This window comes from Ambystoma mexicanum, chromosome 12 (assembly GCF_040938575.1).
Source record: "Ambystoma mexicanum isolate Mex_15411 chromosome 12, UKY_AmexF1_1, whole genome shotgun sequence".
In the NCBI taxonomy this organism is placed as follows: domain Eukaryota; kingdom Metazoa; phylum Chordata; class Amphibia; order Caudata; family Ambystomatidae; genus Ambystoma; species Ambystoma mexicanum.
In genome coordinates this window covers 995,218,643-995,242,752 of record NC_090936.1, presented here as the reverse complement: position 1 = coordinate 995,242,752, position 24,110 = coordinate 995,218,643, and the positions used below count along the sequence as shown (strand labels likewise).

The window sequence follows — 24,110 nt, the reverse complement described above, 5'->3', positions numbered from 1 at the left end:
GAAGCCAGTTGATGAGTAGCCTTTAGAAACTCAGGTAAGCTACTACGCTCTGCGCATGGAAGGAACAAATAGATTAAGAGAATCTCACACTGCATTTCTTGTAATCCATCCTCAGGGAAGTTACACAGTCCAGCACTCCAAGCATATCAGACTTTAGAAATCTCTCAGCAATGGGCACTTAAAGAGAATTCAAGTTCCACATCCAGTTTCCCAAATGTATCTTGGATGCTGCATACTGAGGTTCTTAACAGTCTTCTAGAACCAGATGCCTTTATCATGGGTGTAGATAGACGGAGCAAAATGAAATAATCAGAGTAACTCAGTGTCAAGGACTTGGACCGAAATTCGGTGTGGGGTGATTGGGGGGGGGGGGGGGAAGGGTGGGATCGCTAGGAACAACCCAAGCAAGCGAGAAAGGGCAGGAGGAGACAAGTTACAGGATTGGTCAGCTACTCCAAGATTGCGATATACATTAAAAAGTGGCACCTTATAAGAAAAGGGGTTAGAAGGTGGTCTCACGGAGGAATTAAGTCAGTTAATCACTCAAAGCATACAACACCAAACCACCTGCGATAGCAGGGAAACGTTTTAGTATACCTTCTTCGAAATCTCCTCCCCCCCCCCCACCTCCCCATCCCCCAGGGAAATCTGCGGTTATGGAGGATGAAGCCCTGCTAGAAGTATATTCCAAAGAATGACTGAAAATACCACAGAAGCTTGGGACTCAGAGTAAAGCCAGGGAAAGCCTTTTGGGAAGAACAGGCCTCTATCCCACACATCCACCATTTTACTAACTGAAAGGGGAAATTAAGCTTCTCCTATTGCTCATCTGCCTGTTTCTGTTCGGAAAATGAATGCCAAATTAAGAATCTGCCCAGCCAGAGGGCTGATGAAAGAATCCCTTCTGCAGAGACTGAACACTACAGAAGGGGAATGCCCAGAAATGGTGTCCAGACAAATGGTCGAATAAAAACTGGTCGAAATTAATTTGGTCGAATAAATATGGTCGTATTACAATTATCTCGAAATGCATTTTGGTCGTTAGTATTTTTTTTGGTCGAAATGCAGTAAACTAAACTAAATGTGTAATTATATATATGTATTGTGCTTTTGTAATTGCTTTAAACATTGTACAGCAATACAGTTTGTATTTGTAATTAAACTATTGTACACCAATACAGTTTGTATTTGTAAATGTATTTATTTTATTTCTTAATACAATTCTTTAGTGATATTTGATAAATAAATATTTGCAATGTAATTTTAAACTGAACTAGGTATAACTGTGTTTCCAACTTTTACCGCTAGATGGGGCTATTTCACTATTATTTAATGCTATTGTAAATCCAACTTTAGTAAACTTTGTAACGCATGACGTCGTACGTACGCGACGTAGACGCCATTTTAGAAGTTCCTTCGTTCCTGTTGGATGCATGCTGCTCGCGCTCCGGACCTGCTTATGCACTATTTTTTTTTCCTGTTTTTTTTCTAGATGGATTTTTCAATGGTTTTTTTTCTCCTGGTTGGATTTTATTGCGTCGGATCGTCTTTTTGATGGGTTTTTTTAACGGATTTGCTTTTTTCACCAACGGATGTTTTTATTTGCAAGTTCCGGATCACAGTGTTTCTTTGGATTTTAAATTGGATTTTCACTTTCTGGATGCATCTTTTCGTTTCGTTTCCTGGATGGATGTTCAAAAGGACTTGGTGGATTTTACATTGGATTTTTGCTTTCCTCTTGCACTTTTTCATGGAATTTTTTTTTGGTGGACCGATGCATTAGTGGATTAGGTGGATTTTACATGGATTTTTTGCTTTCTCGATGCACTTTTCGTTTCGTTTCCTGGATTGATGTTAAAAAGGACTTGGTGGATTTTATATTGGATTTTTGCTTTCCTCTTGCACTTTTTCATGGAATTTTTTTCGGTGGAGCGATGCATCAGTGGATTCGGTGGCTTTTACATGGATTTTTTCCTTTCTGGACGCATGCTTTCTTGCACTGAACCGGAGTTCTCTGTTTGGTGAGTTCATTCTATTTTTCTTTAACATTTTAGATTATATGCTACTGTTTCAAGATATTGTATTGGCTCAGTTTTTTCAAAATTCTGCACTATGCTCGATATTCTCTCTTCATGGTCTCTGTATTTTCTTTTTGCCATTTGTCGGTTTTCGAGTGACAGTGTCTGGTACACCTTTATTTCTTGTAAATTTTGTTCTTTTTTCAGACTTTTAAGGAAGTGCCATAATGTTGGGTTGTGTGAATTAAATTCTTTATTTATCCTGCTGTGCCATCCCTCCTGTACGTTGTTCGTTCTTGGGGTTTTCTTAATGACTGATGTGTAGCAATTCCAATTTTTAATTTCATATTTCCCTTTTCGTCTTGTTCCATGTCGCGTAAGTTGCCCAATCCATGTGTTTTCCATGTAGTCTAGTAATGTGCTTAACTGTTCGTCATGATTATTATAGTAACTAGAAGCAATCAAAGTGTCGTAATACGTAGTAACCATGTCCTCTCTTACAAATGCTAATGCGTATAATCGTTTGATTTGGTGCTGAAATTCGGTATCACCTATGTACAATGTTCTTAACCCTAATTTTTGAATTCTTTTCCACAGTGATTGACTAAAATGAAAAAAGCACCCTTGAATATGTGTCACATTATATACTTTAGCAAAAGCGTTCATTTGTCCCTGTTCATAGTCCATGATCATAGTCTCCGGGTACTTTTCAGGCATTGATTCTTGTATTAATTTATATAAACAGCTGTACATTTCTTCGGTTTTTCCTGGCATTAAAAAGTAGATTAGAGGTGTTACGGTTTCATTTACTGTGCCGTGAACGCTATAAAATTGTTGAAATGGAGTTGGGCAGGTTTTGAATGTAGCGTCCCCATGCCAAGTCTTCGAATTGCCTAAATGTGTTAAGTTTTGAAAAGTAGTAAAAACTAACATTTTTTCCTTTTTAATTTCCAAAGTTTTCCATAGAAAATGCTCTCCCTTTTCAGTTATCTGTAATACCTCTGGTATAACCATATTTTCATAATTTACTGGTGCCATGGGTAAATTTTCTTTCTGTTGCTTTTGGCGATTTATATTGCGTTTTACAGTTGTCGTGTTTGGCATCTGTGCCGTTATATGTAGTGGCAAACTTTCATACGCCTTGTTAACCTGAGAAGTCGATGCTTCATTCGTATTTTTCTCAACATTTTCTTTTAATATGTTCAGTGTTTTCTTTATGAAAACCTCCGTATTGTCCGGCATGTGGTTATGTTCGCACGTTAAATGTATGTTTTCGCCAACCGTAATCGCCCTTCCTTTGCAGTTATTTTTGGTGTACTCTTTACATTTCCAGTAGTTTCTTTCCTGCTTTGTGCTTTCTTTATTGTATATGTAGCCTTCATGTGTTAACTGATCGGCGCCTCTTTGTGATTTTATGAATTCCATTTTTCTCTCTCAAGTAGTATCTGAAATAGCAAAATAATAAAATGATTCTAAATAATTCACTTGTTTTTCGGTACATGAGTTTGTATTTATAGGTTTGCTACGTCAAAAATGCAAAATCGAACATATATATGTGCTGAAAAAAATGTTTGATTACTTATTCAATTGTTCGGAAGGTTCGTATTTCTATAAAAAAATGTATTAAAAAAACAGGGGGCTGGGGGGGGACCCCCCCCATTAGTAATATGAAATTGTGTGAACCACTATGCAATTCGTTTATTTAACGTGTGTAACTCACCGCTGTTTTATGTACGTATACGTTGTACCAGCGAACGTTTTCATCAGCTGTGCTCTCTGTCACTTTCATGAAGTACTGACAGTTTGTTTTTAACCGTCATCTGTGATCACCAGTGTCATATGAGGTTCTTTACTCGTGTGTTTATGTTTTTTTCCTGTGACCCTTTTCTATGTTAATGCCATCTATATCTTGCGCATATGCTTATCACATAAGTCACTCGTTTGTCGACCATTTCACTTTCGATCATTTGTTTTTGACCTATTGACATTATTTATATCTGTTGTCAACCATTTGGTTTTCGATCATTTTCATTCGATCAGTTTGTTATTCGACCATTTTTTTTTCGACGAAATGTCTGGCAACCCCCAGAAATGCCACTGGACCTTCTTTTTCATGGAAAGCTCTGGTGAAGACATAGCATCCTACCCCACATCACCTTGATTGCCACATTCGGCAAAGCTGGCATTGGTCTAGTTTGTGAAGGCATCTATTGGAGGGCAGGAAGTCAAAGAACTACTATAGCCAGATGATCCCGAGGAATAGGGTCCTCCCAATGGGGAAATGTTATCAGGCTGCAGATCAGGGGGTCAACATGTTTTGGCTTTCATATGTAAATGGCAGCCTCAGAAGCCCCATAATGTCATCATGTGATGTTTATAGTTGTCATATGCTAAGGTACAACCCTGCATGTGCAGATTCTACCATATTAAGATAATGTGTTCAGCCTCTAATGCCCCAACAATATCTTCACACGCATGGTAAGGCACCATATATCATATGTAGGGTATGACCCAACTAGTCCTGCCATGAAATGCCAACTGCAGCCTCAAATGCCCTAATAATACCATCTTATGTCTGGCATAGCCACTGTATGTAATCCATGTGATATATTTATTGAAGAATCCTATCAGAAACAAACACATGAGCACCATAACAGAGCAGGATAACCTGAGTGAAAGCAGCTTTACAAGCTGGGTGTGCATGTTATGGGCTAGGTGGCTGAGGAGGAATATTCAAGTGAAAATATTGACTGTGGACACTACCGAAGACAACAGGTTTTTAGTAAGAAAGACACAGTGATCAAAGGGAGGGATAAAGTATTGGGAGAGTAACCTTTTAGGAAAAGAAGAGGACGTTTAAGAGCAATTTGTAAGCAGGCGGTTAGACCCCTCCACCCCCCCACACTACTACTAAACCGGGTTTATAGTGATTTTTTTCGAATGCCATATGTTCGAAAGGCCATTTTGTTGGCACAAATTTGCCGACTTTCTCACATTTTTATTTTTTTTTTTTTAATATGGGGGGTCCAAAAAAAAAAACAAAAAAAACAAAATAATACATTCAAAAAAATATTTCGGCAAAATGTTTGCCAAAATGGTGTTTTGAAAATACTTTTCGAAAATATGACCGGATACCACTAAACCGATAGTGATCTCAATAATAAAGGTGAAACAGGCACAGCCCAACAGTTATACCTCCTTTGCCTCTTTTTGTACATGGGTCCAGGGCAGGGTATACTCTTCAGGAAAGGTGCGAAGTGGTACAGAAATAATTCAAACAGTACGGAGTTAACAAAATAAAAGAACGCTCAACCAAGGTTCTATGAAAATAGTATCTGTAAATGAACAAAAATACAGACCGCCACTAAAAACACTGCTTGCTCACCACTGCAGTGGAAAACACCAGGGATTGACATTGAGGGGAGCTGGGAGCTATTTAGCTACTGCTTGTATACTAGGAGAGCATGGTTATGTAAGATGCTTCTCCCCTGTAATCTATAGGAATGAGTACGCCGCAACCTGTAGGAGACCCGAGCATAGGAGCCTAACACCTTACTGCACACATGTGCCAATAAATGAAATCCCAGGGGGACGATGGATGGACCCTCATGGGGCCTAGAGTCAGTCAGCCCAGTTGACCGACAACTATACTGGTGCCCCTGGTCGTACAGAAGTGGGAACTCACAGTCCACTACGAACGCGTCTGCCAGAGCTCCTCTCGGGGGAAATTCCCTTGAGCAAAAACTGTCGCACTTCCTGTTGATACTGGTGGCAAACCGATCCACTTGAGGGGTTCCCCAAAGGGCGAAGATCTCTTGAAGGACTTCCTGAGCTATATCCCATTCGTGGGAGACTGTTCTGCCTGCTCAGAGCGTCCGCTGTCAAGTTCTTCTCTCTGGCTAGGTGAATTGCCGATAGAGAGATTCCTTCCTGAATTGCTCAAAACCAGAGCTGCATCGCCTCTCTGCACAGTGGCAGTGACCCTACGCCTCCTCTTTTGTTGAGGTAGTGCATGGCCACTGTATTGTCCGTCATTATCAGAAAGTTTCTCCCCCGTACAGACGGCAGAAAAGCCTTCAGTGCCAATCTGATGGCTCTCAGCTCCAACAGGTTGATGTGTAGTCTGGACTCCGATGGAGACCAACGACCGCTGATGGTCAAGTCGTTGGCATGGGCTCCCCACCCCGTGAGTGAGGCGTCTGTGACTACCGTTATCTCCGGCCATGGTTGCCAAAACAGTTCTCCTTTCAAGATGTTCTCTGGAGAGGCCCACCATTGAAGGTCATGGGCTACCTTGTCCTGAATCCAGAGGAGATCTGTCATCCTCCCTGAGAATTGTGACCACTGAGTCCTCAGTGCCCACTGAAGGGATCTCATTCTCAGGCGAGCCTCTGGCACAAGGAATATGCAGGATGCCATGAGGCCTAGCAACCTCAAAAAGTCGTAGGCTGGGAGACGTTGGGCATTTTGAAACCTGGTGACCATCTGTAGAATATCTTGAGCCCTCACCTCTGGTGGCGAGGCCTTACCCAGGGACGTGTCCAGGACTGCTCCAATGAACTGGAGTCTCTGTGATGGTATCATCTGTGACTTCTTTAAATTGAGGGAGAAGCCCAGCCTGTGAAGGGAGTGGCAGACATAATCTAGTTGGATCCGAGCTTGTTCCGGTGGCAGACATAATCTAGTTGGATCCGAGCTTGTTCCGAAGAAACTGCTCTGATCAACCAATCGTCCAGGTAGGGGTAGACGTGAATCCCTTCCCTCCTTAGACTTGCAGCCACAACCGACATTAGCTTGGTGAAGACCCTCGGGGCGGAGGTCAGCCCAAATGGCAGAACTCGAAATTGATAATGAGCGTTGCCAATTGCGAACCTCAGGTACTTCCTGTGCTTGGGATGGATAGGCACATGGAAATAAGCATCCTGACGGTCCAGAGATACCAACCAGTCCTGAAGCTGGAGGGCCTGAAGGATCTGAGAGAGTTACCATCTTGAACTTGTCCTTCCTGAAGAACTTGTTCAATTCTCGTACGTCCAGGATGGGTCTCAGTCCTCCGTCTTTCTTTGGTATGAGAAAGTAGGGGGAGTACCAGCCCTTGTTCCTGTCGGCTACAGGTACCGGTTCTATGGCACCTTTCTCTAGATGGTCTACAACTTCCTGCAAGAGGAGCGGATCCGGCACTTTCAGAGAGCTGTTCCCCGGTGGATGTCTCTGAGGGATGCGTAGAAAAGGCAGGCAGTAACCTTGGGCAACTGTCTCCAATGCCCAAGCATCTGACGTAATAGCCTGCCATTCCGTCAGATGGTGAGTTAACCTGCCCCCTACAGGTGACTTGTGATGGGAGACCTCAGAGTGGTTTGGGAGCGGCTGATGCAGTTGCCGAAGGTAAAGCGGCTCCTGCTCCTGCTGATGCGGCTTTCTTTCCTTTACCCCGTCCACCACGGGTAAATTTTCCTTGGCCTCTTTGAGTCGGTCGTCCTCTTCCTCTTCCATATGAGGAATAATAGCGAAAGGACCTTCCTCTCCAAGAGGATCCTGAGGGATGAAAATTAGTTTGTCGGATTGCAGCTGTCATGATGCCTACCTCCAAGGAGCCAGACCAGGCCCAGCTACCCCAGAGGCAGACATGTCCCCGAGGGAAGTCTCAGCAGCCCCAAGTAGGGGCCCGCCAGGCTCATATTGGACAACAGTCCTTGCGCCATAGGCGCCAGGCTCATAAAAGATGACTTTGTGTTTAAAGGTGCTTGGTGTAAACTTACCTGATGCAGACCATGCTGCAACATCTGTGCCATCTAGAGGCCTGAATGGGACTATTTTCTCTTTGGGGACTACTTAACCACACGGGTGTGGCCGGAGGAAGAATAAATACCTGAGAGGAAGGATACATACCTGGAACTACTTTGAAGGCTATTTAAGCCACGCCCAAGCAGCAACTCACGCTTCGTGTTGTTCTGCATCTAGCAGCTGGACGCTCACCGTGTCTGCTCCTGCATCCTGACTTCTGCCACGCCCGCCAGCATCCTCGAACACCTGCAAAGGGGAAAGAGAAGAGAATAGGAGAAAGAAGAGTCCTTACCTGCTAAAGCCGCATTCCGGAGACATTTCGCCGACGATCCTGAAAAGGAAGACATTCATTTTAAAAGCACATTGCATCAATCGCTCGCTGCAGCGCCGCATTCCACTCACCTTTACTAGGCGCCTCCATTTTCATCAGCGACCATCTGGATCCGCAACCACATTTCAGCGCCTAGGGAGAAAAAGACAAGAACAAAGGTGAGCTAGGGAAGAGAATAAGAAAACCTTAATTTGCCATCATAAGACTTACCTGTTGGGTCATTCCCACTTCATTTGGGGTCGGTGCCGCATCCTGGCATTTCCGGACCCCAGCCCCTAAGGGGAAAAAAAGAGACATCAGCGTTAGTGAGCGAATGCTAAGACATTACCTGAACGCTCATTAAAGACTTACCTGATATCTACTGGAACTGCACCTTTCACTTCGGGTCGGTGCCATATCTCCGGCATTTCCGAACCCTGGCTCCTATGGGGAAAAAAGACACAAGCATTAGTGCATTAATGCAAGGACACTAAAGGAACCTCTCATCAAACAACTCACCTGAGTTTCCTTCGTGGGTTCCATTGCTCATCTCGGAATCTTTGTCTTGCACCTGAAATGGAGACAACGGACAATTATTATTTCTGGCTCATACTTATAAACAGAATTCTCACAGTACTTTATCGGGAAGGTCAAGCAAACTTGAACTCTCTACAATCCATGATCCAGTGAAGTAACTGGATTACAACGCGCCCCTGCATCAGAAGCAGGATGGAGAGCTTGTCCTTTCAGACCCTAAGGTGACACTTCACGGGGAAATCACAGAAGGGTTTCGTGGAGGGTGAGAAGGGAGTGGGAGGCTTACACATTATCCCGCAGATTGTTAATACTCCCTTTTCACACACAGAAGGATATTTCTGCGAGTCAGACAAGCCAGATTTGAAGGTCCGGTCCTGTCCATCTTCCGAGTCCTGCGCTTCACCATAGAAGAGGCAACAGCACTCCAAACCAGGCCTGCGCCTCCGTGGGAGTCAGGTGAGCGTAACAGCAGCTCCTAGTGACTTAGCTGCTGCTTTAGATGTTTGTAGTTTTTCCAAACTGTCATCCGCCTTTTTACCAAATAGGGAAGAACCGTCAAAGGGCATATTTAAAAGTCTGGCCTGTACGTCAGAAGCAAAGCCGGACTTTCTCAACCAGGCAAGCCTGCGGATTGTGGCGCTTGCCGCCATGGCCCTGCTGATACTGTCAGCAGAATCAATGCCAGTTTGAAGGGACTCACACATTGCATCTTTACCATCTCTGATAATATTTAAAAATGCGTTCCTTTCTTCTCCTTCCGGAATGCAGTCAGCCGCCGATGAAGCACACTCCCAAAGAGTGTGGCTGAAGCTAGCGAGCGTACAAGTTGCATTAAAAGATTTTAAAGCCATGCTACAGGCTGAGAAGACTTTCTTAGCCATGGCATCATATTTTTTATCATCCATATCCTGAGGAGCAGTGGGGTAAGCAGAAGTACTGCCTGATGAAGTTGCAGGGTGGACCACAAGACTCTCTGGAGTAGGGTGCTTAGATAGGTATTCAGGGTCAGCAGCAGATACCCTATATTTCACTGACAACTTCTTGTAAACCGCAGGGACAACTTCAGGAGTTTCCCAGTTAGTTAAAATCTTTCTTTGTAAAGCAGAATGAACGGGAACCACAGGATCCTCATGTGGACCTTTATCCAGAATATCTGTGAGGTCATCCTGTTGAAAAACAGGTGAAGGCGCAGACCAACCCATGAACTCCATAATTCTTGACATTAGGGTTCTATAAGGGGTATCTGCATGTTCCCCTGGGTCTGGTTTGACAAATTCCACTTCTGGGGAAGTGTCTAGGCCACTTGCTTCCTGTAATGCATCCTGAAGGTCTTTCAACCTTCTTTCCTCAGAGGCAAAAGTCTCTGGTTCAGGTAATGTGGTCCTCTGCAGCCCAAAAGGCCTTTCTTGATCAGAATCTTCCCTTTCTTCAAAAATTGAAGTTAAGGGGGATGCTCTGGTCTGTGAAATGGTATAAAACCCATCTCTAAAGCAGAGGGAGCCATCATCAGTGGCCTTGAAAAGGTCGATGTCGTCGACGCAGATGTAAAAATCCTCAAAGGCGCCGAGAAACCTGGAAGAGGCCTTGAAGAACTCGAGAGGATTGGAATCCTGCTCGAGGATGTCGACGACGTTCTCGACGTCGTGTCGGAGGCTCTCGGTGTAACCGTTGGCTGTGGAGTAGCCGTGGGTCTTTCTTTTATCGGCGTCGTCGTTGATGCCGGCGCCGACTCGATCGACGGATGCGTCGAAGAACCCTTCGATAACGGCGCCGATGGCGCCGATCTATGCTTCAAAGGGGCTTTCGACGATGGAGTCGAAGATGCTTTACTTCCCGATGGTTCATGGCGCTTTTGGGTCGACTCTTTCGCCGGGTGCTTCGACTCGCGGCGTTTAGATTTTTTGGGCTTTTCACCCGGGGTATCACCCTCAGCTGACTTCGAGGGGGGCAAGGCCGCTTTCTCGAAGACACTTAGCATCTTTTTTCTGAATTCCTCCCACTCAGCTTGAGAGCTGTGTTTAGTGGGGCAATTTACTCTTTCAGGGGAACTAGAAGACGATAAAGGGGATCTTCTTTGTCTTTTTTTCGAGTGTCTAGACCTCGACGAGTGGTGGGAGCCACTTCGAGACCCAGACCAAGAATGCTTTCGATGGTGAGGAGACGAATGTCTCGACTCTACCGTGGAAACTTTCGAGGAAGTTAAAATTGACTTACCTCTCTCGAGCTTCCCCTTACGCTCCTTCAAGGCTTTCACCCTCATGGATAGGCATTCCTCACACTCCGAACACTGGTGTTCGATTCCCAGACACCACAAACAGATCCTGTGAGGATCCGTCAACGACATTTTCTTCCCACAGTCTCGGCATTTTTTGAAACCGGACCGAGGAGTCGTCAGGTCGGAGGAGGAAGCCATCGAGTACGAGTCGGTTTTCTCGAGGAAATATGAATATATATTGACTGATGAACTGAGCAACGGTATTCCGAGGCACACAAAGCGCGGAAAAACGGAACTGAGCAACGGACGCTGCGCGTGGCCATTTATAGGCATGATGACGTCGGCGTCGATACGGTGGCTGTCGAGGAGCACCTACTCGACGGACGTCGATGCACAGCGCCCTCTACTGGGAAAAACATTTTCCGAGGCCAGCAAGCTGGAGGTACAAATATCATAGATAAGGAATACGTTAGAGGACACAATCCCTTCGAACAATATTTACAAGTTCTCATTCCATCACCTTCTGTATAATTACAAATTAGCTATAAGAATATAGAAGCAGGTCCCGTGGGGTCACCTGGGGACAAGTGCATACACTGTTGATACATAAATAATAATATAGACCAGCAGGCTCACCTTGGGGACAAGTGCATTCACATTTGGTAAATAAATATTCAACTCCATCAGTGGGGTCACATTTAGTAAATATTCAACTATATCAGTGGGATCACCTTGAGAACAAGTGCATTCACAGTTGGTAAATAAATAGATCAGTGGGATCATCATGAGAACAAGTGCATTCACGTTGAGTAAATAAATATTCAAATATATCAGACAAGCATACCCTCACAACAGATAGGCCACCGAGCCACAGTCCACCTCTCCACTGAGCAAGGAGAGGCCCCTCAGATAGAACCTAGTGGGAATTTTCAGATTCCCTTACAGTGCTGGCCGAGAGCCAAGCTCTGAAGGAGGTAAATCACTGCCCCAGTGCAGATATAACCGGTAGAAGTAGAATACTACTAAACATACCCAATGGGCCAAACAGGCCTCTGGAAGATAAGCGGTACACGTGCACTACAAGGATGAAGTAGCCCCCTCAGGGCACCACTGGGCCTTTCCCACTGTGTCCCCCGAGTAGGCCTAACCCCACTCTTTATTATGCGAGTTAACTCATTCCAGCACTCCGCAGAGATACTGATACTGTACAGCCTCTCAGCATCACTGGGATGGGTGCAGCGACTATTACCTTTTGTTTGGTCATTCACTGCCCACGTGTTCACCGTAAGCCGGCACATACAGGGCACGGTGTCCCTTTCTCTCTCTTTCCCTTTCCTACCCAAATTGCTAAGGTGCAGGTGCAGCACGAGCACCGACTCCACTCTCTCTCCCTCCCTCACAAGAGGTGGCAGGCCGGGTGTAGCACTCGCCAAGTGCTCCTTCATCTACCGCACTCCGGCACACGCTCTCGACCCCTGGGTGGGGGAAGAGGAGAATGCCGGCCTTCACTGGCGGACGGCCTACAGGTTGGGGGGACATCCCTGTCACAACAGAGGGCCTGAAGGCCCTCTGAATAGTACAGAGCTTCCATCTCTGCTCGTCTCCCGGCTCCCTCACCCCTGACGATCCCCCCAGGGTCTTATGCTCCCCGGGAACTCTACACTTGTATCCGCCAGCAGAGGGGCTTGTGCCGGTCCGGAGGTGAAATCAACCCTGCTGGTGGAACCTACCAGGCCTGTTCCGACAAACTCTGTGTGCCAGAAACATGCAGCCAGGTGAAACGGACAGCAAGAAGGGAAAATACGCAAACATGCCTGCTAAACACGCGTGACGCACAGCCCAGGCACACACTGAAACCCACAGGAAATTCGGGTTTACAGTTAGCTTGGCACCAACAACTACCAGGAACTACTTTTGTCTCCCCCGGCCAACAGACGCTGAACAAAAACCTACGTGGATTCAACTCTGTGCGCTTGGTACAATCTCTAAATAAGCATTAGGAAACATCTATATAACATTTCAAATATAAAAGGTCATAAAAAATAAGCGAAATGTTACGTTTGCATCTTATCCTGAAGTTAGATTTGCAGAATGCCATGTACTAGCTCCTTGTTTCCCAGTGGTAGCTGCTGCCGGATACCCAAGAGCTGCCTTCAGCTCCTGCTTATCCAATCATAATTCTGATCCCTGTAGATTTGAGACACGAATGAAGTTGTTGCCTAAGCAAAGTGACATGGTGTTCCAGAAGGAAGAGAATAGCTGCTGCCACGTGAAATGTGTGGAAAACCAGAGGCCCACAGACCTTGCAAGGTGGGGTCTTTGTGAAAGACGACCAACATGGCACACTACACCCAAGGGAGACTGGGGTGTATAAGGGCACTAGCCCCAATAGAACGACAGAATGAAACATCATCTGTAATCAAAAAGTAAATACTTTCAGTAGCCCATCATAAGGCAGAGCAAAAGATATGCCAACCTGTGTCCAGGTACTAAGCACACTACCGCCTAAATATTTCTTGCATGGCATCACACAAGCAGACTCCGATTTGAACCCTCAAGCATTCAACAGTAGCCACATATTCAGCCTCAGACTGTACAGCAAAAGCTTAAACATCTGCCAGACTATTGCCAAAATTACTGCACAGCATTTGGACTGTCTTACCGTTGGTGACTCACGGACAACGTAATACAATGTTGGCTAGGTTTCACACTACAGCCTCCCTGAAACTCAGTTAGGTGTAGCAATGCATTATTGGATGGCAACCAATCGCTACAAGCAACAACTGCGACAGTTCATTTTATAAATAACCACATACCATATATGCAACTTTCCTAGCATTTTTCTTTTTTACCTTGGAACTTAATATACATTCAACATTTTAGGAAAATACCAAGGGCACAATAAGGGATTTTCCCAGGATCACACATGTAGGTCAAGTGGGAAAGTAGGGTCTAGAATGTGAGAAAATAATTCACCCGTTTTTTGGTGCCAGCAAGTAGAATAGGTTGGTAAAGATTAATGTTACACGAAGTACATGGATTATACAATCGTACCCATTTGTGAAACTGAAAGCAGCAGCTCGGAGGCTCAACATTTAGGTGCTCAATTTCAAAAATGGTATTTCGCTTGTTTTCTAGTATTCACAATTATGGCATAAAAAGGTAACTACTCTATATATCAACGATTGTTGCGTTTAATGGGGGGAAAACGGGAGCGATATGCTTGATGTTAAACAAGTCTCACTGTCTAACAAAAGGGCCAAGAACAAGATAAACATGGTCTCACTGTTGAATTCAAGGTGATTAAATGTCGCAACAAATCACTGAAATTTGCCCTACTCAAATGTGGCCATATATCTGCCAACGATCTGAGTTTACTTTGTGCCTCTAAAACAGAGCCTGAAACCTTTGACTCAAGATGTTTCGAACTATTGCCATGAGATCTGGATATTAACTATGCTGGTTATGGATAATGGGATTTGCATTTCAAAACATCTGGAGAGAGCCAAAGGTCGCAGACCCCTGCGTCTAAAGCCTTAGTGACTTACAGGTAGGTGAACTTAAGTCATTGACGCAGTGCACAAAGTCCTTTCAGTGCCCCTTATAGTCCCTCTAGTAAATAAAATAAAAAAACAAATAGGACAGGTCTCGAGTGCTAAAAGAAAATGCAGATGGACCATTTTCAATGCCAAAAAAGTGGTATTAAGATCACTTGCGTAAAAAAAACGGATTGCTCTATTGAAATTGAGAAGAGATGTTAACCAACCAGACACTGCTCAGAATCACACTTCCGAAAAACTGCAGGGAGCTATTTAGCTCCTGATTCTAGCCAAGAAGGGCCTGGTTAGTTTGAACCCAGCAGCTACAAGGAGCTACTTTTTGCTCCCCCAGCCAAATATTACCTTACAAACATGCATACGTCACTTTAACTCTGATCATTTGACAATGTTAATAACGAAGGATCAAGACACACTAACATAATGGGATCATACATAAAATGGACAAAAAGTTAAAGTTGGCCTCTCCAGTAAAAGTTAGATTTGAAGTGCATGGTGTACTCGCTCCTGGCGCCTCAGAGTATCCTCTGCCACTGCGTGATGCACGACACGCAGGAGCTAGTTTTGGCTCCTGCTCATTGAATCTTAATTTCGGACACTGTAAAACATGTCAACGAAACGGAAGAACGAGTACCTATGTATCCGTGTATTTATGTACATGTTATTTAGTCAGATCGGGGACAATGTTGGTATTCCAGAAAGGTAGAAGACTGTATGGATAGAACATAGTTACAAACACTATGGGATTCTTTGCAATCGTGTCCTCCGGGACAAAAGGCTACAAACGGCGCTTTAAAAAAAGTGCACATACTCACCAATCTAGGCTTAAAGTGGCTGGGGACAAAGCCCAAGAAGGGTCTTACAATTGCTCTCATGCTGGGGACTAGCCAATGCTCAATGACCTATTTGTCACTTGTTCTACGTGTGTATCAAGATTCGTGTCTCATTCTCCATTTGTGTCCACTTCTATTTCGTTATCGCATCACTCCAAGCATGTTCTCACACCCTCTTTAACTCTGTAAGCCTTATTTTATTCTGAGCCTGGGGAATCATGACATGCTGAAACATCAATGATTGTGAACAAGATCTCAGTATAATGGTTTTTAGACAAGCCATTCGCTTTAAATTTGATTCAGCCAACACAACCATCTCTCAAAGAGTCTGTTTTTTGCGTGTCAAACTAACAGACAACAGATGGTAAGCTTTAAAAGGGGATTTTTATTATTATTGCTTGCCTTTATTGTATAGCAACACGGAATTTGGACGTTAACTGGATCAGTATGTGTTTTTTCAGTCCAAAACATACCATCACAATTACAAACTACACATTTACATATTCGAAAAGGCACCGCTATTAACAAACGTTTTTAAAAAAACGTAATTGCAGAGGCTTTCTTGAGATGCTGTCCGAGCAGGGGTGTCCACAACAAATCAATCTGTACCCCACATGTAAACTCTCAAGGGACCGACCGCATGGCTTACAGGTAAAGCCCAATTTGCGAAATTCAGTTGCATGCCTGGTGTGTGGGCAGCTCTGGAGCTGCAAGATTGGCTCTCCTTTTGTTTTGAATCGTGGTGCCTTTATATAGCCTTATTGACTGAGGGAGGTGTCATTACTGTGCGCACCCCGCCCGAGGTAGATATGGCTATTAGCACATGGTGGTAGTAGCAATATATGATTTGGAGTTTTGATGGTGAAGTCAAATGGTTACTTTAAGAGCGAGTACAATAAATAGCAGGTAGTATATAGATTGTGGTTTTTTGTAGGATTTAAACAGCATGATAGTCTTCATAAGTACGTAAAGTATGTTAATTGCAACTTGGTTGAAGTGAACAGGTTTAGCATATTCATGCATTAGGTGTCATGTAAAAGCAAAAGCGACCACCATCTGTAATAATAATGAAAGCGATTTCTAAGTGTTTTAACTTTCTCTTCCATGTGTTAAATTAAATAGCATGTTGCAGCAAAAAATAATAAAAGATTTGTCTTGTTGAATAAAATCTTGCAGGGAAACTGCATGGTTGTTTCCCGATCTGTTTCTGAAGAAGGAATGTTCAAAAAGCAGTCGATACCAGTATTACCTGACTGCACTCTAAACATTGATTGCCTGCAAGGAGGTCAATAACGATCTCCATGTGCCAATATAGCGTTATTGATGCCCGAGGCAAAGCAGATGGCCATAAATTGGGCAAAGGTCATTATCCCAAGCGAGCACGACCCCTCCGGAGGTCTATAAAGGCTATTAGCACTATCATGGTAATAGCAGTACATGTTTTGGAGTTTTCAGTGGTGATGTACAAAAAGTTTAAATAGTAACTAAAGAGCAAACAAATGTGGTTTTATGTTTTAGCATTTAAAGGTTGTCTTGATAAGTTAAGCATTTGAATTGAAAATATGCTTAAACTGGAAAAGGTTTAACATGAGCAGGTGTTAGGTTGAACATAAAAGTAAATGATTTCTCTTCAAAAAAGTTAATGCATTTTCCCATGCTTTTAGCTTTGTCTTTGTTGTGTTAACTTGAATGTTAGTTATATAATTCTCTTCCTAGAAAGGGAGTATATTTTGGAAAAATATCTTGCACTAAAATGGTATTATTGTTTCAGCGTCTGCTCTAGGAATGAGAATTTTATGCAGTCAATACCACTAGTTATTGACTGTTCTCCAATTAGAATAGGATGTTCCACAATGATCTCCATGCTCTAATCAGACAATATGGACGTTGAGGGTGGGGGAAGAGAGACTGCCCTGCATTTCACAGAAAATACAACAGAAGGTACAGTTACATGAAATGCTTTCATTTTCACCTTGCCCCATAGCTGAGCATCGGTATTCTCCTTGAGAAATGCAGGTACTCGTATTGTCAAAAAGAAGAAGAGCAGGTACTCGGGGCCGGTTAGGACCAGCCCATTTACAGCAATGGCTACCAGAGACATGGATGCGATGTGAACACGCACCCTGCGATGTGTATGAAGAATTATTCCTCGTAATGGTATATTTTCCCACTTTGCAAATCTCATTACGTGCAACCGTCATCTGTTGGGTAAAGAGAACTGCATAGGAGCCTGAAGCCTGTGAAGCTTCGATATGTGGCGTATCTTCAGTTAGGGTGAAGAGTACGGAAGCAGATGTGATTATGCTGAAAGGATGCAAACACAAAACTGAAAGATAGTTACAGAAATGAGGGGGCGGGGGAAGGGGGTTCATAGACTGAGCCACTCTGTCTGCAATCAATTGGTGCATGACTGAACAGTCTGAACCAGAACCTGCATCACCACTTCCCAGAATTACTTTTGGAAGACAAGTGACCTAGAACTTAAAAAGGGGGTGGGCGACTTGTTCGGTCCTGATCTGCGACACTGCACTCAAGGAGCGCATGTATCCACCTTTCGGGCCGCTCTAGTAACCATACACAGAGTACACACTGCTAAGGCCAATACTCCATTCAATGTTTACACCATGAGAGAAAAGTGATCCACAGCTGGCAAAGCTATGGAGGGAAAACAACGCGGTATACAACATACGGTCAAAGGCAGGCAATCGCCCACATGTGAATGATCTTCAACTGCGAAAGTTACCATAGGCACATGTTGACTCTGTACGCTTCCTGTGCGTAGGCTGCTCGCGAGCGAGTGGGATCTCTGCAGACACACAAGCACAGGATGTCACCGCGGTCACACTCGTCAACACGGCAATAACTCAATTGTCCACCTCTGCCTGGTTTAGAACGAAGCGGGGCTAACCCTGCATTTGCTTCGGAATGGAAACCTACACGATAACCGCCCAGACAGAAAGTAAGAATCGCCACTTTTATTCACTCATTGCGACACACATCAGAGTGGCTTGATAACACGAGCTAACTAACGCCCACAATCACAACTAATGCAAACAATAAGATTATACAGCAAATGCAGCTTACTACGTCAGCTTCAAACAATGTTTCACACCCAAAATCTGGGCATGCTGCTTGGAGGCCCTTCGTGTGACTGCTTGGGGTGGCTCCTGGCACAAGCCCGGTCCCAAAAGAGGACGTTGCTGCCTTTCGGGGTTAGTCCTCTATGCTAACCGCCAGCACATTTGTCTCCCCATGCGGCTCAAGCAAGCACTGCTGTGGGCCAGACACTTTGTTGGGGGATGCCTTTGGAAAGGTGAGTGGACAAATGATCACACTGAATATCCAAAGAGTGGCAAGGATAAACTGGTTTCATACCGGCCCGATTGCAGTGACAATCTCCAACAGCCACGCTCAGGCTGTAAATTGCCAGACCCCAAAAATTGACCATGAACCATAGCGCTGCCGAGTCTCCCTCAGTCCCCACAAACCACAACAGTCAACTTTTTCTGAAGTAGCGCTACATCAAGTAACAAGCAGTGCACGAAATACGTGAGAGAAAACAAGAAGCCGCCCATGCTGCTTGCTCATCTGCAACTAGAAACTAGTTGCGTTGCTGCTCTTTATGGACATGCCAGTATTTCATAGGGAGCCGAGACGATCGACGTTCGTGTGAATGAAGTTGGGGTCTACTGGCCTCATTTTTGGTTGCACAGGAATCACATCAGGCAAAGACGTTGGGTTAGTGAATGATCATTGCATATGTAACTGGTCCAACTCTGAGCAATGATGTAGGACATACTGCCACGTACCCCTTCCCCACACGGCACACCTGTGGGATTGCAACACAAATGCTAGGGATTGCTACCAAGACCCCTTAAACAGGAGAGATATTACAGTAAATCTACCACTCATCGGACACCATATCAAGAGGACATGACCACTCGAGAACAAAATCAGTCAGGAGTGCAATTGCACAACAGCCGAGCCAACAACCAGAAAAGGAAAAAACTGTATTTGCCATGACATCAGAGCACTATAAAAGACCAGAAAAATACTGCAATAAACGACTCTCACCGACTACAGGACTTCCCTGGGGTGACATGGAGAAAGCAAGAAACGCCACAACAGAATGCAATCGAAGGTGTAGTGTTTCTTGGCGGCCGAGCAGCTTTCAATTTCAATAAATACAAAACTAAAGCATGCATCTTTGAAGAGTTGGAAATCGGATGGGTTGGAGTCATCTGAAGAAGTTGGAGCGAAAAGCAAACCAGCATTGACAAAGCCAACAGTTGTGGCTTTTGCGTCGGAACAGGGTTGAAATTTGACAGGCTCTGCTATAATGGTGCTGCCCGGCCATAAAACAGCAACAGTCAGAAAACGGGACGAGCATCTGCATATTTGATAACAGTGCCCGACGAACGCCTACCTTATACCGATGCACAAGCAAAAACGTTTGGCTTTTTGAATGCTCTTTTTGAACAGGACTACAGCTGCAAAAACATACCCAATGCTTATAAATCAAGTGGCTGAAGGTACACTTGATGAAGACATTTGTATTGTACCAGCGGCGAGTTTACAGCTGCAATTACGTCATTAACTCTTGAAATAACCTTGGCAGATACTTCACAGAACGAAGTTTGATGCTGCTGAGTGATGGAGCAAGCTCAGAAAGATCCCACGGGGTGCAATATGGGAGGGGAGGAGCAGGTAGTTGGTGGAAATGGCAATAGGGATTTGCATGCCCACGGGCGGGAGTGAGTAGGTAAATAACTAAACACCAGCCATGAGGTAAACCGGCCCCCTGCCTCCTATCTGTACTCCACTGCAATAGTTTTGGTTCATAGGTGGTGATACACCGAAATTGCCAAAACTAGACTTTTTTTAACACAATCCAACAAATATCACTTTTCATAATGGAGAATAATGCCAGGGAACCCTGTGCAATACCCCAAAAAATAGTTTGTAGGCACCCCTCTGCAAGAATGAACATTGCCCATTGACCTGTTCTTTGGGAAGGTACCCACTCTAGAGTCTGCAGCCACACTTTAGCTCACTGTACCTTTCACAGATGGGAAATAACTGTACCTTTCACAGATGGGAAATATCCATTTGCATATCAGTCTTTGTCCCGCCCCGCATGGGCAGTCCAGCACTGAAAAGGTTATGGCAATTCCCCTCTGAACAAGATTACCAACAGCAACCACATGCACGCGTTTCAGCCTTGTTGGGCCTCATCAGTGAGGTGGAGCTGTGCCTCTCTGAGCACAGTGAGCAAGGTGAAAGATACAGCGAGCTAAAGTGTGGCTTTATCCCTTCAGCATTTATGAAAAGGTCCTAGATATGTTACTTCCTTCCGCTTGATCTTACATTTCTCTATTTTTAAAGGTGAGGCCCCTCTCCGGGAGGACCTGCAGCACTCCCATTAACTTGGAATTGTGTTCCTCTTCCGTCTCAGCTGAGACCAGAATGTCGTCTTGGAAGCAGTAAACACCTGGGAGACCCACAAACAGGCGATCCATGAGCCTTTGGAAAACTGCCGCTGCTGAGGCTAAGCATTCATTTGCATGTAAATGCCCCTGCGAGGGGTGACGAAAGATGTAAGGTGTTTGGACTCATCGAGCTTGACTTGGTGGTATGCGGAGGACAAATCGAGAGTTGTGAAGTACTTTGCCGGGGACATGGTCGTAAGTAGTTCTCCAATATTAGGCAGGGGATGCCTATCTAGCCAGGTGTTTGCGTTGAGGACCCTAAGGTCGACACACATCCTAATGGCGCCAACTGGTTTCTGTACTAGCACAATTGGAGAAAGCCACTCCGAACTCTTGATGGGTTCAATTATGTCTTGTTCACATAGTCTGGCTAGTTCATTTTGCAGGGCATCTCATGTGCCTATAGGAATGCTCCTTACTTTGTGTGTAACAGGTTTTGCGCCCTTCTTCAGGATTATTTTATGTTGGAAACCTTTTAGCACTCTGACTCATTGAACACTCTGGGGAAACTTCTAACCAGGGTTTCACTGGTATAACAACGGTCTTCCGATATGCTCAAAATTGGAATGTCTTCACCAGGGTGAATTTTAATTTGCAACGTAACTTGTTCCCACCGCCTACCACACAGACAATCTGTTTTCTGCCACGTATAACTTGCAAAATGTTTCCCCGCCTTTGAAATTCAGTTTTACCCATGTAAAGCTGGTGATATTTATCAGTGTTTTGCCATAGCCAGTGGCCCTTACTTTGGTACATTTTAATTCCTCAGGTTTCCCTTTTCGATCTGTAGAAAAGGTTCCAACGTCCACCATGGTATACAGTGAACCGGTGTACAACATGACTCGCCTTGACACAGTTGATATGCATCTGTACCCAGGGTCCTCTACTCTCTTCATTTGGCGTGATGCTAAGGATTTGTAAATCCTCTACCATGCCACTGGCAATGGATAACAAATTATCCAGGCCCCTCGTTTCTTCCAACGCCTTAATGTTGGCATGTTGTGACCTGCTGGTAGGTTGTTGAACAAACTTACTTCTTCCTCAAATGTTCTTGCAAACCATGGCGAAGTGTCCCATGTAGCCACACTTTAAGCTTTCGGCAGCGAAAGCTGGGCACTCTTTCAACATTGGCATGTTTGTTCCACCCACATTTTTGATATTGAGTTTTGGAATTTGCTACTTGGTTCCCTTTTTCCCTTGCTTTCCTGGAGTTCATTTTGGTGTTGCCTGCAGTTAATCTTCTCGTCAAAGCTATTAGTGACTCTTCACTGTCATCTCTCCTTTCTTCTTGGACGCATTTGATTTCTTTGACATCCTTCCTGTTCTGTATTTCTTTCATACACATTCCCCCCTACCCCCAACTCCATCGTTTTGGCTATCTCTAATGCTTGTTCCAAGGAGGGAACTTTCGCCTGCCATAGCCTTTGCTGAATACAGGGGGGTCTACTACATGTAAAACCAACTGGTCTCTCAAGTATTCATCGGCAACGGCCGTGAACCTGCATGTAGAAATTAGACTTCTCAGCGCAAGGCCTTTTCATACTTTCTGTAGCTGTCCCCTGATCCACCATCTCTTTCACTGAGGTCAGGTAGTGCATGGAATATTTTCAGCGCTTCGGCCCCAATGCAGTTAAGTAAAGTAGCCTCTTTTAGTTCATAACTGAATTTGGCTCCCCCAATCGCCCTAGGATACACCTGAAATCTGTCAACCCATTGTTCCCATGGACTGGCCGAGTCCCCTGGGTGTGGAAGGAACTGAACTGGCAAAGTCATGTGCTGCATTTTCTCAACGCTAATGCCAAAGTCTTTGTCCACAGCGTCTCTGTATTTGGAGCTTATATTTGTAAAATATCTATTATTTATTTATTTTTAAACGTGGTGTAGTCTCCCTGGTGTGCCAGTGTTCTGTGTCTACTGCACTGCTTTCAGTTGGTGAGGTTTTTAACTTTTCATTTCTTTACTTATTTTTCTTTCTTTAGGAATTGTACCTCACCTCCTTGCCTTCGTACTGTTCATGTGCGTGGAAAGCGCATTTGTGCACTTTCCACTGAGTATCGTTATTCTTTTTTTTTCCGCTATCCGTGGAGCTCCGTACATGTGGTAGTCTTGGTAACCCTGTATACAACCATTAAAACGGCCGCCACGCTGCAATGTGTTTTTTTAGGTCATTTCCTCAAAAGTTGTTTCCGGCAGCTCGCAGATGCACATTCGAATGATGCGTGAATGCAGTGAGCTGTTTCGGTTTATTTCAATATCCCCAAAGGAAAAAAAAATACATACCTTAAAAGTCATTAATTTGTGATGTGCCAGTTCGTCATTCTGTTGACGCCTAGTGGGGTACTTCTTCCCAATACCCGCTCCTTAAGCATGCCAGTCCACGATCGAGAATCGTTCCGTCATCCCATGAACATGCGCGTGTTCGGGCACTTCACAAGTAGCTCCCGGGGTGTCTCACCCTAGAAATGTGGTCCTTGTTGCCAAATGTAAAAGATTTACCACACTTCCGCTGTAAGGTTAATTAAGAAGCTTTATTGAGAGAGCCCCCAGGTAGAGGCACAACCAGTCAGGGGCGATCCGCAGTCAGTATCGTTCTGGAATCCGGGGAATTCCAGAACCCCGCTAACACGGACGCCAGCAGGCGGAAGATTGACACTACACAACATGAAGCCACTGCTCCGTACCCCACTATGGCATGGGCATTCTCAGGTTGCGCTGCTAAGCAAATGCATACAAACACAGCAAATATATACATCAAAAGACCTTAGTACAGGACAACCACACTCCTCCCCGTCCGTCCAGCTACTAAAAACCTTCATAGGCAACACAAGCACCATCTCCACATTCCACTAGTAACACCAGACAGTGAGGGGGTGAACGTATGGGCGCTGCATTGAAAAGCCGCCAACATTTACAATCTCCTCTCCACACCACCAACTCTCCAAACTCCGGCTACTCAGTACGTACGTGTACGCACATACACATACACACACACACACACACAACCCCCCTCCCCCATGGTTTGAACCAGTCCCTTATGCCCTATGGGGTCTCCTCCCCCACCCCCATGTTGGTAATGGTCTGAATGTGTGAACTCATGCAGGAGTGAGGGGGGGGAATGGGGAATGGATTGGTACCAACTAATACTGTTAATTAAAACGTATCCAAATAAGGAATATTTTCCCATGAGGAAGGTAAAATGTGGTTTCAAAAAGCATGCCCGCCATCATGTATTTGCCATTTCTGTCCATCTGTGCTTGCACCAGGCGCCTGCAGAAGGAAGCCACATCTCTCCCAGAAATAGCAGTGAAAGTAACAGGCCTATCGGCGATGTTCCGATGGTATTTTGGTAAGCAGCTGCCTTAATTTT

At 44.6% G+C, this 24,110-nt stretch overlaps 1 protein-coding gene across 10 annotated transcripts in view; it reads right to left on the bottom strand.

Annotated features, from left to right (window-relative positions):
- Positions 1-24,110, bottom strand: part of SBF1 (SET binding factor 1) — a 2,512,102-nt gene that overhangs the window by 2,434,696 nt on the left and 53,296 nt on the right. The window lies entirely within an intron of this gene.